This window comes from Notolepis coatsorum (assembly GCF_963971535.1).
Source record: "Notolepis coatsorum genome assembly, chromosome: 16".
NCBI lineage: Eukaryota > Metazoa > Chordata > Actinopteri > Aulopiformes > Paralepididae > Notolepis > Notolepis coatsorum.
The window spans coordinates 75,301,864-75,317,216 of record NC_140180.1 but is presented as its reverse complement, the minus strand read 5'-3'; positions in this window follow the sequence as shown (position 1 = coordinate 75,317,216).

Genomic DNA, 15,353 nt, shown 5'->3' with positions numbered 1-15,353 from the left:
CTTGACTTGACTTGACTTGTATATTGTCAATGTACTTTACTGTTACCTTTCACTCTGACACACTGCACTTTACTATTACATCTACACTCTGTTTGCCACATTTATTCCCACTGTACTGTATTTGTGCTGTATAACACATTTGACTCTAATCTAATATCACCAACCAACACCCAGGTTTCCCCTTCTGTTAGACTTCGTCATAGTACTGAGACTGCTCTTTTTTTTTTAAATGTCCAATGACATTATTTTAACTGTGGACTCTGGGTGTGATGCCATCATGGCAACACTGGATTTTGACCGCCTTCTCAGATTTTGAGACGGTACCCATACTTTCACTTAAGTAGAATTTCTGGGTACTTTTACACCCCAGGTAGGATAGTTCTATGAATTGATCACAGACATGTAGGATAGTTCTATGTATTGATCACAGACATGTAGGATAGTTCTATGTATTGATCACAGACATGTAGGATAGGTCTATGTATTGATCACAGAATGTATGTAAAGAGAAATGTCCATCGTCACTAATTTCTGAGTACTTTACACCCCCACTAAGAACTCCTACAGAAATATTGATGAGTATTTTGGTGGCCGGCACAACGTGATGATGAGCAAAGATAGTCCAGCTTTTTAGTTCAATAACAGGATACTAGAATGATGTAAATTCACCCATGCCAATGTCATCACATACTAATGATGCAGATAAAATAGCTAGAATTGTTTATCCCTTTTCATAGCGTGCATGCATGTAAACATGTGTGTGTGTGTGTCATATACTCTGCCTGCTACATCATGTCCTCCGGTCGATGCCTCCCTGCAGTGCCGTCCAGTCAATGCGCTGCTGGCTTCGTCCCGCCTTGCAACTCTGCCCTCCACTGCGCCTTCTTATAGTCCTTTTTATAGGCACAGTCTTTATACCAGTGATCGTTCTGGCCACATATAAAACAAGCACCAGCAGGTTTGCGCTGCCTCTTTCTCTTTCGTCTCGGGATGCTCTGCCCAACTGAGTCATCCTTTGCAAGCTGTGAGACAGTTCTCACCAGGGCTAACTGTGATTGTCCGACCGTTTTTATCAGTGACAATTGTGACCGCTCCATCAGCTGTTGAGCATGTAGACTCAGCTTCCCTAATTGCCTGGCCATTTCATCTGCTGCTATTGATCCAGCCCCGTGTGTGGCCGTTGACACAGGCCAGACCGTTGCGGGTGGTAGTGGTATACGAGGCCTATCTCCTCGCTTCGGAGTTGATGGTCGTCGGCGAGGCAGTTGACGTGGCGGGACTGCCGGTGACACACACGGAAAGGCACCGAGCCCAGAGTCCACTGCAAGCCCCGGACACACCGCCGTGGGGGAAGAGAAAGAAAACAAAATGTTATCCTCTGCACCGTCTGCAGGCAAAAGTTTCATCGCCCTCTTTCCCTCTCTCCTCTCTGCCTCTCTCTTCCATAGCACTAAACAAGCTTCCTGCCTCTCTAAATCCTCTATAACTTCTATCTTAACACGCTTCTTTTCCCTCAACCGACTTCTCACTTCCTTCAATGCTTCATCTAGCTCTTTCAATTTTCCCAACGAGAAAGAACCCCCCATCGGAAAATTGTTCTCCTTTACCCACAAGTCTACGTAGGCCACAGAATCTGAGCCATAAGTGCTTCTCATATACTTCACTTTTCCACTCTCCTCCTCCTGTGACCCCGCCAACCTGCTCCTACCTCTACGCATAGCGCAAATAAAATAAAATAAAAATATAACAAAACAAACCAAATAAACAAACCCAAAATAAAACCAAACAAAAAATAAAAAAATAAAAAAAAAGAACCACAATAAAATATGTGGCAGACAAATAGTTTCCTCTAAACACTTTGGAGAAAAAAGCTCTGTGAACAGCGTACTAACAACGCCCCTATCTTATTTCTATTCAGAAAAACTGCAGTTTGACCAGATAAGGTGGTAGAAACTAATCATACAACAAAGCACCTGTCTCCTATCTAGGGATGCCCCCCGGACCCCGGTTCTAAACGGGAACCGGTACTGAATTAGAAAAAACCGGAGTATTAATAAGCTCCGACGTTATCGGTACTGCTATCGATACTCGAGAAAGTATTATTATTATGAGGTTTTTTTTCCAGGAATTTAAACGTTGCAAACTATCTCTCCTCTCTCTGTCTCTGCACGAGAAGCGAGCCGCAGCAAGCCATTACACACACTTGTCGCGAGCCGCTCACACTCACATACACGGGTAGGGACTGGAGGTGCCTGTCCGTGGCTAGCTACGTTAGCTACGGAGCTAATAGTCAGTTTCAGTGTTGCTGGATGGTACACTCTAACGTTAACGTTATGCCGAGTTCATACTACACTACACGTATGAACTCGACATAGCGTTAACGTTACTCCGTTTCCATGAAGTGTTTAATTAGCAGCAATCTGTTGTTGAAAATTTAACGTTAACGTGGCTAGCTACGTTAGCTACGGAGCTAATAGAGTGTACCATCCAGCAACAACGTTAACGTTATGCCGACTCGCCGAGTTCATACTACACTACACTTATGAACTCGACATAGCGATAACGTTAATCCGTTTCCATTAAGTGTTTAATTAGCAGCAATCTGTTCTGTTGTTGAACATTTAACGTTAACGTGGCTAGCTACGTTAGCTACGGAGCTAATAGAGTGTACCGGCATCCAGCAACACTGAAACTGACTAACGTTAACGTTATGCCGACTCGCCGAGTTCATACTACACTACACGTATGAACTCGACATAGCGTTAACGTTACTCCGTTTCCATGAAGTGTTTAATTAGCAACAATCTGTTCCGTTGTTGAAAATGTAACGTTAAGGTAGGTATCCGATGCACTTCCGGCGTGGACAGGAAAACGTCGTGAAATCGTTGTAGTAATTTTGTAGTCTTATTAACTAAAAGATTTTAACAAAATAAAAAGCAGCAGCACTATTGCATAACTGAGTCATGTTTGCTATGTATTTCTTTCTTTAGGGGAGTAGGACATTTGTTTCACAGTTTTAGCATGATGTTTAATAGATGGCCAGGTTAAACACAGGTTTTTGTTTTTTAAGAGGGGGGGGTTTGATTTGATTGAAGTTTATTTCAAATATGCAACACAACAAACAAATAACAAGTACAGATATAGCCTTAAGCCGTTCAAATAATAATTTATAATTTTTTTTTAAATTTAAATATATTTAAATAATAATCTAAAAGAACCGATAAGAGTATCGATAAAGTACCGAACCGTTAAGCAGTATCGATAAGAGTAGTAGTATCGATAAAATCCTAACGATACCCATCCCTACTCCTATCTCTTGGTATTCCCCACGCACGGTCAACTTCCCGCTTGTCTGTGAAAGAAAAACAACCAATAAAAACAGAATCAGTGCCTAAAAGATATTTAACCCATGCCATAATTTCGGGACTATTGCATAAACTAAAGCAATTTCCACCATACCCACAGTACCCTTTGCAACCCCACCTTAATTTTGGATACAAATGTAATTTTCGCCTAATTATCGGAACGTACCTTTTAATTCCAAGTGTTCAGAGGAAAACAAGAGGGTACCCACAAAAAACAATACTATGTTCCAGTCCTAGACAACATCTGGACTCAGAGACCCAAAATAACTTCAAACTCCCGCACGCATCCACATGGGTTTACCTGCCAGAGTTGACAAGACAGTCGGTAGACAGGCGTCCCCCTTCTCCTTGACTTTCCCGGAGGATTGAGGCAAGGGATAATAGTTCTCCCCTGGATTGCTCGTCGGCAATGCACCACTCTGTGTCATTCGCTGTCTGGTCAATCTAGACACCCTAATCTAATTGTAACATAACTACTTTATAGATTCAAAAACAAAAACGCTTTAAACAGAATGCCAACAGCTCACTGAATGTTCCCCACGCGTTCCCAAGGTTCAAGCCGGAGGTGACAGCCAAACGGACGGCGCAGTGCGCGGAGGAGGTCGAGACAGGGCAGCGCTTCCCTGGAATCCCAAGATTCACCCTGTCTGCAGAATCCGTCCCGCGGCCACCTCGACACCCATCGCTTTAAAATCTAATAAACTAGTTAAAAAAATATCCCATAATTCACTCGTCGCCATCTGTAATGGGAAATATTAAAGGACTAAACGATGAGCCGTTTACAAATCATTCTGAGTCATTATTAATAATAATAAGAACGTTTATTTCACCGTGGCCACAAATGAAAGGACAGTTTATAGTCAGAGACAATATGTTAACACATTAGCGTCTGGCCATAGACTGACCCAGAGCGCTGTTCAGACATATGTTAAATACACAGTTGTCAGACATAACATAATATCAGATATGATGATGAAGGTAAACAAAAATGGTTCTCAGTCACTGGGAGCAACAACAAAGAAGTTATGGCTGGGGAGATGTCGGAGTCTTCTTAAAGAGACATACACACATTAACCAGCACGGCCGCCTGGGAGAAATGCGATGCCCTGTGCGGGATTTAAACGCGAGGCCCCCCCCCCCCCTAAAAGGTAAAAAAATATATATATATATATATATATAATTTTTTATTTTTTTTTCATACAGTCAACATATTCTTAAATAATAGCGCTGCCTGAGGCTGGGCATGATACAGTCAACATATAGCAAGAGAGAGAGCGAGAGAGAGCTCCCGTTCTACAGTCAATATACAGTGTTATCGCTGCACAGACCCGGCAATGCCCCTGACCCTCCACCAGAGCAAGGCCAGAGAGAGAGAGAGAGAGAGAGACACATTGAAAAGAAACAACCCAAAACCAGAGCAAATTGAAATGCTATTTGGCCCTAAACAGAGAGTACACCGTGGCAGAATACCTGAGCACTGTGACTGACCCAATACTAAGAAGATCCTTGACTAGGTACAGACTCAGCGAGCACAGCCTAGCCATCGAGAAAGGCCGCCATAGGCAGACCTGGCTCCCAAGCGAAGACAGACCCACTGCACACAAGATGAGGTGGAAACCGAGCTCCACTTCTTAACAACCTGCCCACTATACCAAGACATACTTCCCACAAATTGCAAACACCCAAAGAGACTTTGAAAACATCGACAATAACTCAAAACTCCCATACCTACTGGGAGAAATACAAGAATGTGAAATAAAGCCCATTTGAATTGAAGAGAGAGAGATAGATAGAGCATGTCTGTGTGTGTTAGAAAGAGAGAGATAGAGAGAGAGAGCATGTCTGTTTGTGTGTGTGTGTTAGAGAGAGAGCATGTATATGTGTGTTCAGGGGCGGACCTAGCCCATTTGGCGCCCTAGGCGAGATTCACCACTTTTTTTGGCTTTTTTCTTCATAGTTCTCTAACGTTAGTCTTTCTTTCCTCAACGTTCAATTCTATAAACACTTGACCGATACCCATCAATGCACAGCGCTCTAGCATGTTCTGACTGTGAACACCTAAAGCTGAGGCTCAGACCGACCGACCGTTTTAGATTTTTGGCTCATTTTCCCTTATGTTAGAATTTTTTTAATGTAAAAATAATGGTTGCAGATATAGAGGGGGGCGCCAAAACTGCACAGAAAAAAAAATAATTTTTTTTTTTTTTTTTTTTTTGGGTGGCGCTCTAGGCGACCGCCTATATCGCCTGTAGGAAGGTCCGCCCCTGTGTGTGTTAGAAAGAGAGAAATATATAGAGAGAGAGCATGTAATTTTGTGTGTTAGAGAGAGATATAGAGCATGTCCGTGTGTGTTAGAAAGAGAGAGAGAGAGCATGTGTGTTTATGTGTTAGAGAGAGAGAGCATGTCTGTGTGTGTGTTAGAGAGAGAGCATGTATGAGAGAGATAAGCAAAGATGAGCCCCTAAAGGATATTCAACTTTTAATGGAAGAACAAAACAGAAGGAAAAGATAACTTCACAAAGGCAACATGAATATACATAGATCCAAAAGGACAAAGATCAACACTTATATCCAAAGAGAAGAGGGTCTATACCAGAGAAAACAAAGTAGCAAGGAGCCAATGGCCGACATCAGCTAAATAGGCTAACTGCAAATAGAGTAGCCAGGTACTGACACCAGGCCACACACCGTTAGCTACTACAACAGCTAGCCGGCCCGTTTGGCTCAATATAACGTTAGCTACAGATAAAGCCGGAAGAAGTCATGGAACCACTGTTTGGGGGCCGTTTGGGCACCGTATTAACGGTAACAATGACCAGCGGGGGCGCTCTCATACAGCTGGTGACAACTGCCCGACGCGCCGGCTTTTTGTTCATTCATTGGAGGAGCTCCGCGCTGGACTAAGCTCGAGTTCCATTCAGTTCCATTACAGCTGGTGACTTCATTCATAGGATGCTACAACGTCCTACAGTATGTCTACAGACTGCATGAATGAATGTTGCTGAATTAAAGAATGAATAAGTTAAACGTGTCAATTCAGCAGTCAAAGTGTATATATTAAAACGTGTCAAATCTAACTTCATTAGATGGCCGACGTACGGCTCTCTTGTCCATTCATTTCATCAAAAGAAAGCGTTAGTGTAATGCTTCTTGGTAACAATAAGTTTGTGTACGCAATGTTGCTGAATAAAATAATTAAACCGTTAAGACCTGTTGAATTAGCAGTCAATGTGTATATTTTCATTACACCCTGATATAAACAAGACGAAACTTTTTTTTTTTTTTTTTTTTTATCATCTGTCACCATGGTGCAGTGGTACCATTCCCGTTTCGCAAACACTATCACTTTGCAAAAAGCTGGTTCGAATCTCGTTTTTTCCGGAGAGAATATCTGGAAAAAGGAATAACTATCTATCTAATAACACTTTAACCTATTGGTAAACTAACGTATTGATGATAATATACACATTATAACTGCTGTTGTGACATGGTTATGATGTATAATTTGAATACGTTTGAAAAATAAAACGATACTTTTGTCTGATTTGTGATGTCATTTGTGGTCCGCAGATGGACAGCATGGGAGGAATAGATTATTAAAACGACATACAGTACATGTACAATAATGTATTTAGCCAAAACACGTTGGAAGAACACCATTTCATTTTATAAATGAATTATATATAAAAGGGGAAAAAACGAGATTCAAACCAGCTTTTTGTGATAAGTGATAGTGTTTGCGAAACGGGAATGGTACCACTGTACCATGGTGACAGATTAAAAAAAAAAAGGCTTTCGTCTTGTTTACATCAGGGTGTAATGAAAATATACACATTGACTGCTAATTCGACAGGTCTTAACGGTTTAATTATTTTATTCAGCAACATTGCTGAATATGTACATGGGTACCTTAGTCGTATAGTGTATCTTGTAGACCAGGCCCATTGCAAGTTGCTGTACTCTGTCGTCTATCCTAGGTTGTCAAAGTGGGCAGGGGTGAGGTGGGTTCTGGGAGTAAGGTCAAGCAGTAGTCTGACCAGTTTGTTTTGTGAATGAATGAATGAAAACTTTATTTAACAGATTGCAGAATGGGTACAATACAGTACGGCTCAATACACACAATTGTTAAGGGGATGCAGACCTGAGAAAGACGTTTGTCAGGGGACCCTGATGTAAACAAGATGAAAGTCTTTCTCTGGTCTGCATCCCCTTAACAATTGTGTGTATTGAGCTGTACTGTATTGTACCCATTCTGCAATCTGTTAATACAGTTTTCAATTAATGTCAGACGTCCTCTCCATAAAAAAAACGATTGAATTGCTCAGAATTCTAAATTATGTCCCCAATAGGACATAATATTAATATTATTCCCCAGTATGACACAATAAACACAGAATGAATGCCCCCCCCCCCATAAAAACATACTGCCAAATTACTTCCACCCTCATCTCCAAAACAGTTGGCGTGAACAAATAATACTAGAGACAGAATGAGTTTTGCTTCTTTTTTTGGTTTTTCTTTTAATCAGTGAAATATATTCCCATCCATATCCCTAACTTTGTGATTTTTACATACTGATCAGACGGAGGCAGAATAGCCTGCACATACATCAATGCATCTCTTGTAAGATATGAATTGCGGCATACATTTTCCCAGACATGGTGCTGTTGGCGTCAAGCACAGGAGGTGAGGGGTGGATTGTCACCACCTGTTTAGCTAGGGCAGAGCGCATGTAGAGGGCATAGAAGAACCAGACGAGGCTGAAGATGCACAGGCCGATGGAGATGTTGATGAACACTTTGCCCATGTCAACCTTCTTCTTCTTCTCCTTGCGGTGCCGCTATATATATCAACAACAATCATTCACAAATAATAGACCGGAACAGGAATGGAAAGGAAACGTCAGTGACGTCACATACTGGATTTACTACATCGCCCTCTGTAGAACACAAATGAGCAAGGGCGCACATAATAATAATATATTTAACACCCCCACTCGAACTTAGCTTATTGTGGTACAAAACAAAAATATATATATATATTCTCCCTCTTTGGCCTTCAATACAAAATAAACAACAATGACAAAAAAAACATATTGGCACATCCATGCTTTTCTTTCACTCTAACTAAGTGCCAAACAAATACTGAGCAAACTTCTTCAGTTGTAGTTTAGTGGCTGGTTTTGTCATCACATCAGCAATCATGTTGTCAGTAGGACAATATTCCAAACATATCCTCCCACTATTCACAGTTTCTCTTATGAAGTGATATTTTATATCAATATGTTTACATCTTTGCCTGTTTACAGGATTCCTGGCTAGTGCAATAGCTCCTTGGTTATCATCATAAACCTTGGTTTGTGCATACTGACATCCATCAATACCCTTGAGTAGCTGTTGCAAATACATACACTCCTGTATGGCTGATGCTAAGGCCATGTATCCTGCCTCGCAGGTAGAAAGTGCAACTGTTGGTTGTCTTCTACTCTTCCATGAAATGAGAGAGCTTCTCTCACTTAGACTGGCACAGTACCCTGTGGTACTACGTCTGTCTACAACGTCTGATGCCCAGTCAGCATCACTGTGGACTATTAGGCCTAGTTCACCTGTATCATTCTTTTTAAAACATAAGCCACGGTCTGTTGTACCCTTAAGATACCTGAACACATGTTTTACAGTGTTCCAATGCTCTTCACTTGGTTCAGAAAGATGCTGGGAAAGTTTACTGACTACAAAACTTAAATCTGGTCTAGTGCATGTAGCCAAATAGATCAAACTTCCCACTGCCTCTCTATACATCCTCGGGTCTCCAATTTTTTCTGCATTTTCTGTGTATTCAAGTTTTGATTCACATGGGGTCTCTCTGGACCTACACTCTTGCATTCCAAATCTGGAGAGGATTTTGTTCACATACCTCTGTTGTGACATTGTGACTTGACCCTCTGACTGGTTAAAATCTATCCCTAGAAAATGTTTTAATTTTCCCAGATCCTTCATTTTAAACCTCTCAGCAAGCATAATTTTGACACCTTTCACAACCTCCTCATTGTTACCAGCAATGATTAAATCATCAACAAATACAATTAGAATCACTTTTTCATTTTGTTTTTCCCTTGTGTATTGGCAGTTATCAGCAGGATTTTGTTCAAAACCATTCTCAGTGAGATATGCATGTAACAGATATTCCAGTTTCTGCCTGACTGCTTTAGACCGTATAGGGATTTCTGTAATTTGCATACTAGCTTTTCTCCTGTTTCTGACTCTATCTCATAACCATAATTCTAATTTTTTACTTCTTCTTCCATCAAAAATGTATGTTACTTTTCTACCAATCTGTATTAGAGAGTCTCATCAGATATGGTATTACAGCTTGGTTTGGTAACCTGTCTGTACAATTAAAGTCCAAACTGGTCCGTCTGATGCAGGCCGCATGGAAGATCATAGGGGTGAAAGGTCACCCATCCCTGCAGTCTATGTATGAACAGGCTACTCTAAGGCAAGCCAATAGAATAGTCTCGAAAACAAGAGATCTAATGTACATTAAACTTGAAAATAGTCTGTCTCGTCTCTCCCTCCATCCCAACAGGGGGGTAGAGTGACTAGCCTGTGTAGGTGTGACATTGGATTGGCAACCCCCACACACACCATTGAAATGCTAATGGTTGGGGGACCCTGATGTAAACAAGACGAAAGTATTTCTCAGGTCTGCACCCCCTTAACAATTGTATGTATTGAGCTGGACTGTACTGTACCCATTCTGCAATCTGTTAAAATTTGATTTTACATTTACATTTAGTCATCTACCTATTGAAGCGTTGAGAGAAAAAGACAGCCAAGATTGTACTTTAAACTAAATTACTTTTATTTGCCTGTATTCTAATTACATGCAATGCTTTGGTCCAACATTTTAAATGTCAAAGTAGAACTGTAATATGTACTTTCTCAGTCAGTGCTAAGTTCACATCAAAACAAAAGTAGAACTGTAATGTGGACTCTCATATTATTAACATTGACAAACATATTTACAATTAGCATTTTATAAAGTAGAACTGTAATGTGTACTTTCTCAGTCAGTGCTAAGTGCAGTCATCTTATGCAGCATCACTTTTCACATCAAAACAAAAGTAGAACTGTAATGTGGACCTTCTCCTATTAATTAACATTGCCAAACATATTTACAATTAGCATTTTATAAAGTAGAACTGTAATATGTACTTTCTCAGTCAGTGCTAAATGCAGTCCTCTTATGCAGCATCACTTTTCACATCAAAACAAAAGTAGAACTGTAATGTCGACTGTATCACAGGTCAATCACAAATGTCTCTCTAATCCTTGAAAACAATGCTGTTTACATAGCATTTAACATAGCATTAGTTGGGTTTTTTTATTATCCTTTGGCGGAATTATAGGTCAACGTGTAACTTTAATATTTCCGTTGGTGTACTATACTACTGCCGTCCGTCACTGGACCATGCGTGTCCCGACACCGACGCCTGCTGCGCCTGCTGTGTGCTGTGAGTGTCAGTGTTGCTACAGTACAGTCACAGTCGTCAGTCAGTCACACTTATTTAACATGATCAAATAATTATTATAATATTTTTTACTTCACTTTGAAATATTATAGTGAAATATTTTGCAATGTTGTCGCATTTATCTTGTTGAAATCCTCCAACAGGCTCTTTTTTGTAAGTTGACTGGTTTGCACACCAATAATACAGTGCAATAATAGAATAGTAGAATAGATAGTAAAATTATGCAATAGAATGGCCAGAGTAAAATAGTGCTACAGTACAATCAACAGCGGGGTGTATTAGAAGGCTATGGTGAAGAGGTACGTTTTTAGCTTATTTCTGAAAATATTAAGAGATCTAGCTTCCCTAATGTCCATAGTGTAAGATCCTGATCAAACTGGCCAGTATCACGTCTTCGTCTGTTTGGCCCTCCATCCAATTCCTCTGCGTTGTGTCATTTTAATGGTCCTGATGTCTCCGATACTGGTAGATAAGATCCTTATCTCCCCCGTTAGTGCAATCCATAAACCATACTAATTCTCCACCTCCGTAAGAATTCGACACTTCGACACCGTGACATACCTTATGAGGAAAAAGCGTTGTTTTATTGCTCTAAACAGAACCTCATAATCAGATGTTATCAGATGTTATCAAATTGTATCGTCCTTGAAGAGTCTATTCTAATGATCTTTCGGTGTGTTCGTCTATCGTCCTTTTGTGATTCAGTCCAATAGTGTTCAGGCCTGTTCGTTAGCCTAAGACCATCCTCGTGGTAGCCGAAGCTACTGGTGATGTGGCATTCTCCCCCCCCCCCCCCCCCCCCTCTCTCTATGAGAGGAGAGAGTGTCTGTGTGATCTCAGTCCTACTCGCTCTTGGTCAGATTCTCGTCTGCCTTACACCCGGAAACACCGTTCGACTCATAGATGTTCGTCGTCGCAACGACGGCCCCGCCTTCTGGTTGTCATGCGACGTGTTGTCATGACAACTGCATAACCTTTAACACTAATAAACTCACGTTTCATTAAGATGAACCTCTCTCCCTCCTGCCCTGGGAGACAGTACACTCTAATCTCAGATGTTCTTCCAAGGAATTCATAACAAAACCCTTGCTGACGCGGCCTGTGCCTGTGAAACCACTGGTTCCACCACCGTCAATATCACCGTCTTCCATGCACATTTCAATCACCGTTTTAGCTGTGGTCACCTCCCCCCAATCTATACATCACATACATTGAAAAAGCACCCCAAATCTCTCATTCCCCCCTTTGATTCTCAATCAACTTTCAGAATCAACAGACTACTTGGTTTTTCAATCAATTATACACAAAAATAGACTCATAACAATGAGGGCCCCGCCGTCTGCTGTTTTCCTTTTGTTTTCCATTACCCGCATCACACCCAAACCAGAAAGGATAAACAACGGTCATGGAGGAGAGAGAGAGAGAGAGAGAGAGAGAGAGAGAGAGAGAGAGAGAGAGAGAGAGAGAGAGAGAGAGAGAGAGAGAGACAGAGAAAAACACAGATTGCAACTTTTCAAACGACACACCTAAACCCTTCGGCCCCCCTATTAGGTACCCCACGTCCAAATCAGAGCGCTCCCTTCCCTCTTACAGTACACCTCCCATCTTGGGCCGGTCCCGTCTTCTAGGGCAAGGGCCCCTTTCAGTGACGGCTCCTTTCCTGAGCTGGTCCCCCTCCCAGGGCGCGGTCCCCTAGGCAAAAATGTCTCCCCTGGTCTGCTACTGCTCAGTGTCTCTGGCTGTCCTCTCCACATCTGCTCCTCCACCGCCGCCGTCTCCTCTCTCTCGTCGTGGATCTGTGTACCAGGCTGCGGTGCCTGGCCCCTGCGGCTTCCTCCTCCTCCAGTCTGTCTCCTGGTCATCTCCATCGCTGTCGGTGTCATTCCCCCCTTGAAAGCAGAAACACAACACCGGCAGTCGTCTGTACATTCGACTTCCCTTGTTTTGCTATTAGTCTACCACCTTCTCCACACCTATTATCCATCTTACAGGGCGGTTCCCTGTTTGTTGTCTTCCGGCGTGACACTTGCAGTTTCCGATACCCACTCCGCGCAACTCTTCATCCCAGTTTGACCCCCAGCGCGCGCCAGTTCTTCTGGTGACGTGTCTTCTGAAGACCCTGCCTATCTATTAGGTGTGAGAAGGCCCCACTGGAATTCAACCTCCCTCTTTATTCCATAATTAACCCATTCAATTAATAATTAAACTCTATATCTAATATTATTATTATAATAATAATCCACTCTCTGTGCTAAATATTCCCCTATGGGTAATGAAAACTCCCCAGCACTACCCCCCCTCCGCCACTAGGTGGCGACCTACTCCTCCTCTATGGTGGTTTAGTTGACGTGTCACTTCCTAGTTCTTATCTGTTGTTATCTCCTCGTGGCTCACGGCCATCTTGTATCATCCTCCTCGTGGCCCCTTTTGTGGCCATCTTGTCTCGCTCATAATGGCTACTCTCTCAACCAAACAAACGCTGCCCTTCCTTCCAAGGCCTAAAAACACAGCTGTTTTTCCTCTCTTTCCTATCAGGGGACGCTTCTCCCGGACTAAACTCTTGCTTATCGGACATAATACACAGTTTAAGGTAAATTCCCGACCGACTTTCCTCCCGTCAAAACAAATTCCGGCCGTCTTGAGACCACAGCGACCAGTTTAAGGTGGGCCGTCTCAGGCGACAGTCTTGTCATAACAATCCCGCCATAACAGATTTCAGTCTGGTTCAGCACCCCCCCCCCTCTCCTCATCTCTCTCATTATGGCTCCTTCTGCCCTATTTTGCTTTCTTTCGTCATCTATGACTGTTTTGGTTCCCTTTCAGATAACACCTTCGATTTTCAAAACAAAACTGTGCCGCTCTGCTGTTATTCAAACACACTATTACAGCTGGCATTCTCTCTGTGTCAAACTAAATATGTTTACGTTTACGTATGCACTATCTGTTCGTTTTTATTTGGCTTAAAAGATCAAAACAACCGTGTGCACAGTGAACTCACATTTTTGATCGGAGCGCTGTTTCCCCTACAGCGCTGGTTCGCCTCCTGACCACTCGACTCGCCGCTCTCTCCCAGGGCTGGCCGGCCTTGCTTCGATCATGATTCTCCCACACATTGATGACTGTTGTCAACTGTCGCCCCATTATTGAAAAAGTGTTTATCCGTTGTTCTTATCTCTTGCAAATCCGGCTGTCATCAACAACCAACTGTTCCCGTTGTTTTAATCTCTTGGGGTCACGGCACCAACTGTAAGATCCTGATCAAACTGGCCAGTATCACGTCTTCGTCTGTTTGGCCCTCCATCCAATTCCTCTGCGTTGTGTCATTTTAATGGTCCTGACGTCTCCGATACTGGTAGATAAGATCCTTATCTCCCCCGTTAGTGCAATCCATAAACCATACTAATTCTCCACCTCCGTAAGAATTCGACACTTCGACACCGTGACATACCTTATGAGGAAAAAGCGTTGTTTTATTGCTCTAAACAGAACCTCATAATCAGATGTTATCAGATGTTATCAAATTGTATCGTCCTTGAAGAGTCTATTCTAATGATCTTTCGGTGTGTTCGTCTATCGTCCTTTTGTGATTCAGTCCAATAGTGTTCAGGCCTGTTCGTTAGCCTAAGACCATCCTCGTGGTAGCCGAAGCTACTGGTGATGTGGCATTCTCCCCCCACCCCCCCCCCCCCCCTCTCTCTCTATGAGAGGAGAGAGTGTCTGTGTGATCTCAGTCCTACTCACTCTTGGTCAGATTCTCGTCTGCCTTACACCCGGAAACACCGTTCGACTCATAGATGTTCGTTGTCGCAACGACGGCCCCGCCTTCTGGTTGTCATGCGACGTGTTGTCATGACAACTGCATAACCTTTAACACTAATAAACTCACGTTTCATTAAGATGAACCTCTCTCCCTCCTGCCCTGGGAGACAGTACACTCTAATCTCAGATGTTCTTCCAAGGAATTCATAACAAAACCCTCGCTGACGCGGCCTGTGCCTGTGAAACCACTGGTTCCACCACCGTCAATATCACCGTCTTCCATGCACATTTCAATCACCGTTTTAGCTGTGGTCACCTCCCCCCAATCTATACATCACATACATTGAAAAAGCACCCCAAATCTCTCAATAGGTAGTGTGTTCCATAACTTTGGTGCATAGTTAGCAAAGGCTGCATCACTGATTTTCTTTAGACTGTGGCTCGGAACCTTCAATAGTAGATGATCGCAATGTTTATACTTTGTATATAAGGAGGAGGACCTTGAAATCAATTCTAAATGTTACCGATGATTACTGATGTAAACAGGGGGATCCTGATGTAAACAAGACGAAAGTCTTTCTCTGGTTTGCATCCCCTTAACAATTGTATGTATAATTGTATGTAATTGTATGTATAACATCTGCCAAATTTTTTTATAGTTTTTGATTCGCAGCGGGATCCGGAAGCGCCACTGAACC